We start from the raw sequence: 5,982 nt of genomic DNA on the forward strand, positions 1-5,982 counted from the left end.
GGCAGTACTTCAACTCGTCAAATTGTCAAGCATTCTGCATACTAGGGGCCAGTTTAGCAGGCTGTATCCTAAATCTTCTAAGAGCCGAGCTCAGCAGCTGGACTTTTACGGCTTTTACGGCTTCAGTACTTTGGGTACAGTTGACCACAATTTCGTCATAAGCATGTTATAAGATACAAGTCATCAATCATGTTATAAAACGTGTCAATTTCCATTTATTACCATAAAGTTCATTTCTCAATCACAAAATTAACCCAATATCAGAATTTACGACGTGTTCGAACTACCATCAAACTGTAATCAAATTCGATTGAAGCGATATGTGCAGAGCAACGTTTTCCGAAAAAAAAAAAATTAGAAATATCGAACATTATATCTCGACTTTACATTTCCAAAACTCATTACGGTTGGTAATTTGGTCACTCAATATAAATTATTCTTTTAGTACTGAGTTGCTTGTGTTATCGATAGTTTCACTTTAACTAGATTAATAAATTAAACATACTAGATATAGAAACCCTTTGTTAACTTACTACTTTTTTGAAAGACTTTTTATCTGAATGCTTTATACATTTTCAGACTTCTCTTAATTTTCGTCACATTATACCACTGTATATATACTCTCAACTTAAATAGATTACAATAAATATGTAACTGTCAATAGCACGTCGAACTCTTCAGTTTGGACTTTGCAGCGTATTTATACTGAGCTGAGGATTTAAATTTGAATCTTAAGTGTTAAGTGTATAGATTGTACATATATGCACCGATATTAAAACATGACAACATTAGTATTCTCGGTAAATAATTAGCATGTCATTATCGTAATCTACCTTAGACATGTTCCACGTGTCACGAAATCTGTAATGTTACCGTTCACAACGTAACACAAAACAGTTACGATCTATATAGTCGATATATTTTATATTTATTTGTCCCATCACTAGTCTGCCCATCGCAACTTACACTAGCTGTAGTTACGTAACAGTCACCTGCCATCGCGTGTACTGCGGTTCCCACGGCGCGGGACGGGCGGCGAGGCCGGGGACCGGGTGGCAGCGCGTGCGCACTTTCACTGCCGCACCTGTTGTGCATCCAGCTTTAACTCAGGCCCGGAGTCAGTGGCGAAATCTATTCGTTTTACTTTAAAATTTTATTGAACATGGTATGTTTATGATTTTCGAACATGTACAGCACTTATGTTGCACAAATTTATCTTATAAGTTTCCCAGAAATATCCAACAAGTATATTTTTTCCAATCATAGAACAAGGTATATACCATCGTTAGTTAATAATTTCAGTTGAGCTCCTTGCAAAAGAATTCGACGCCCGTTCGCCCCTAAAATCTTTGCGATTTAAAGCTCTGAGTGGCACTGCAACTGCTATGGACAGGCGTGCCGCTTACCACCAGGCGTATGACTTATTCGTCCTGCCACTTGGCATCATAAAAAACCCTATAAGGAAAATGGACATGTAGGATACGATAGTACTATGTTCTATTTAAATAATTACTGATCTGAATACGGCCCCGTGCTGCAATCTCGCATCGCATCACCGAATCACTAGCATTCCGTCGCTAAGCACTCTACATCAGTGAATCACTGACCAACAGGATCCACAAATTTATTACGTACAAAACATTCCTTTGATTAGTATTTACTCTTAATTATTTTTTGCAAATATTTGTTAAAGAATTTGGCCGGACGGAAGTACTTAAAATTTTGAATTTCTTACATAAGTACACATTTACTTAGGAATAAGCAATTAAATTGAATATGTAGATAGCTTATGACGTCACCAAATTAAAAGGCTAATTACTTCTTGAGATAAAGTCGCACGTTACAACGTACATTTTTTGTCTTAAAAAATAATTTATTTTATTTAGAGTAAGTACATTGTACACCATGTGTTTTCAAGTATATGATAGTTTCATGTTCATGTATTTTACTATCTTACTTATTACTTTGTAGAATATAAATCTTACTTACTTAATGTAACTGTGACTTAAGACAGATAAGGCGTAATAGTACAATAAAAGCTTAAATACTAGAAAGTAAAACTAGGACTAAATTATATGAATAATATTGGGTCCCCGCGGCAAGGTGCCCAAGATGCTGGCAGCGTTCCTCCTTTTGTATTGCTATGTTAATGCGAAGCCGGCCCTTGGGTTTTTTTTTATAAAATTTTGTAAAGATGACGAAACCCTTGACCCGGTGGGGTGTAGGGTTACTCCAAAGGATACAAATAGGTAATCGTAACCGAGGTCCTGGTACTTATTATTCTTCAGCTATTCTGCCAGCTCGGCTGTGGAGCCAGCCCCCAGACAGGTGTACTGGAGATAGGATGGGGCATGTGTGTCACGATACACGAGGCGTATCACATGACAGTTAAATAATAAAATACAACTATTACCATCATCCACAAACCTACTTCACCCACTACCAGGTATGCCACCAGTGGTATGTGCCTCCCACCGCGATCTTGCGCAGTGCACTAATAATAATAAAATCCAATACAATATAACTCGAAGACTTCTTTAGTAAAAACCTCATCTTTGTTTTGCCCAATCAAAATATGTGTTAAGAGTCGACACTACTTACTTACCTCAGCGAGAATTCAAATTCTTCCCGTATTAGGTAATACGGTTCAATTTGCTCGGTTTGAGTGACAGTTACACTATATATTTATTTTTTTTACAAACGAAATTAAAACCATTCGAAGAATGTATACCGTATAGTATACTTGTTCTGTTTAGTTCAGTTGATATAAAAAGAAATCATTGGTATATACCAATGAAACCATATAAACTACCTATTGAATACAGCGGTTTTCTTGTAAAATTGCGAAGTAAGTTTGTGTTTTTTCTATCATGACAATTTTTAGGAATCGTGTTTTCACTCCATATAGTATAATCAGTATAACCAGCGTATATATCCCAAAGTAATTGATTCAATACTTTCACTGTTATAACAGCGCCTAAATGCGGAATCAACCAAAGCCTTTTTTAGGTAGTAAATAAATAATAAATAAAATAAAAAGGTATTTATTTCTCCACAAAACATAGAACACAATACTTAAAAAAAATAAAAAAAACCTATTGAGTGATGTGGACAAAAAGGTTAAAGACTCAGCATTGCTGATTTTCAGTCTTCACCTGGCTAGCTATTCGCTTGCTGCACCAAGATAATATGAGTGCTAATTTAAGCTAATAGGAGTGTACACTAAGTAATAGCCTACCTTTAGAAAAAACTAGTAATAAGTTGAAATTTAATGGCTGTCCGTGTAGATTATATATATTTTTCATACATTTGACCAAAAACTTAAAATTTTGTGCTGCTAGGAGTTTTAATTGGTGACCAGTAGTTACTAGATTTTTGTACAGATAGGAGCCATTGCTTACATCAGTTTTTAAGTAAACAACGTTTTAGCGTTTTTTACTGGAGGTGGAAGGTCATTCCTGCACTTACTCGTTGCGAAACGAAAGCTGCCCCTGTACAAAGTTAAACGAGGGAGAGTCAATAACTGAAGATGCGGGTACCGCATATATCAAACATTGCCACTATGTAACTGATCACTCCAGTTGAGTTTTTGGGCCAGATACTTAGGAGTTGACGAAACTCTCAAGGTATACACCAGACCGTTTAATTTTAAAATATATCTACTTCTCATATTTAATAAGTTATAGGTATTTAAAAAGGGTGTAATATGAGATCGGTGATACCTTGAAATAATACCTAATGCAGGAGTTCCGAACCTTCTGAATTTTATCGGCAGTTTTTTTTGTAAGACGTTATAGGACAAATCAATTTTGACCCTGAAGTTACTCTGTAGTACTCAATTTTGAGATCAAAATGCGTATTAACTATAGAGGAAAGTATTTCCATTTCGCAACATGGCGAACGTCCAAATTTCTTGTCCGCCTTTACATACATAATCGCCTGCCGAGCCTCCTTGGCCGACAAACGACAGAAACTGAGTTATGTCAACACCTCCCCTCTCTAAACCATGTCGTATGCAGACTGCGCGCTGGCCGCGGTCGCCGAGTTGCGTAACGGAGAGCGGCAGGCGCTTTCTCCCAAAACGGTAAGTCACTGACCGTCCGCCGTACACTGCGCAGTTCACCACTTTATACAACTTATTATCACATGTTCTTTAATTACGGGATTGATGTACATAATCTTATTAGTATTTGAAGACGTATTACAGTACCTTAGGATTACGTTTTAGCCTCGTAGTTTGCTGTGTAGTCAATAAAAAGTAGCTGATCATCCACTTATCTTAATTTACAGAAAAGTATAATAAGATAAGTATAAATAAAGGTACTATTTATAATAATAATATAAAAACGCACACACTCATATCCTCGCACTAGGGCAACCCTGTGTCGCGGGTGCCATGGACACACACATTGACAACCACAAATTACACACAAACTCACGAGAGCAATAAATGTAGGCCACACAAATATTTCTCTCTGCTCGGGAATTGAATCCGGGACCTCTGCGTGGCAGCTCAATATGATAGCCGTTCCACGAAGGCAGTATTTATCAGGGTAAAGCTAAATTTTATTTGTCGACTGTGAGTTAAAAATTCGACATACTTTTTATTAGCAGTATAGAGCTCCTTGTGAAAGAGTTCGTACAGAGAAGTACTACTACCATACCTATGTCTGCCGTCAAGAAAAATGTTCCTGGTGAAACTATAACCATATGGGATTTATCAACTTTATGTCTTAAGGTGACGGGTGCAGTGGCAGTGCCCTACAGACATTTGCGATTTAAACATGATTTAAAGCTCTGAGTGGCACAGCATCTGTTATTGATAGGCGCACGACTTGTTCACAACCTCATTAGATATTTATGCTTTACAGTTATAGCTATTATCAAACAAAAAAATCTTATTCTGGTGTACAGCAGTTTTCCAAAGTGGTCACTACCGTCCTCCAGTGGCTAACAAGTCCTAGGGGGGTGGGGTGCCTAGGAAACATTTGGGGGCGTTTGTCCTATCCGGGGGATATTACCGTATTTAAAAAAAACCCTGAATTATCTACATAAAAATTTTAATATATCACACATCAAAAGTGTCTAGGGATCAAGTGAATATTTTTGAAATAAAAATTATTTAAGCAATATTTACCGAATCCAGTCTTCCAGGACGACTTCTTACTTTAATGCTTATGTTTTATTTAACCGCTTACCCCTATATTTAATTAAAATAAACTAAAATTGATGTTTTTGCAAATTGTGGGAAAAAACTCAAATTAACGGCGTCAATTAAATGACAAAAAAATGGCGAAAATGATGATTTTGCTCATTTTTATTGTAAAGATAAGAAAATTAATAATCTGTATTTCCACCATTAACACGAATCACACAATTACAGCGATTTGGCATGCTTAAGATGAGTTCATCAAAATCACTTTGAGGAATGGCCGCCCATGTGTTTTGTAACAAGTCAAAATATTGTTGTAGAGTATGTACGGTATGCATACTCGGCACAGCTCTTCTTTGAAGCATATCCCATGCGTGCTCAATTGGATTGAGGTCTGGCGATTGAGCAGGCCACGGCAGAACGTTGATACGAGCTTCGGCAAGAATGCGTGTTACGACTCTAGCCGTGTGTGGACGTGCGTTGTCATGCATTAGTTGAAATGAATCACCCAACTGGCCTCGCAAAGGGATGATAACATCTGAAACAATCCTCTCTGCGTAAACTTGAGCATTGAGGTTACCCCTGATCCAAATGAGATCGGTTCTTCCGCCGATCCAAATACCGGCCCACATCATTATTGTTCCCTCACCATATGGATGAACTTCCTGACAATATCTCAAACGTTCATGACGTCCAGATGTTCTCCAAACTCGAGTACGTCTTGTATCCGGTCACATACCGAAGCGGGATTCATCCGAAAAGCACACATAGCGCCAGTCTTCTTCCTCCCAGTTTCTGTGTTCGCGAGCCCATCGTAAACGGGTCCTGCG

This window comes from Hyposmocoma kahamanoa, unplaced genomic scaffold (genome assembly GCF_003589595.1).
Source record: "Hyposmocoma kahamanoa isolate Upper Pololo Valley unplaced genomic scaffold, ASM358959v1 114, whole genome shotgun sequence".
NCBI lineage: Eukaryota > Metazoa > Arthropoda > Insecta > Lepidoptera > Cosmopterigidae > Hyposmocoma > Hyposmocoma kahamanoa.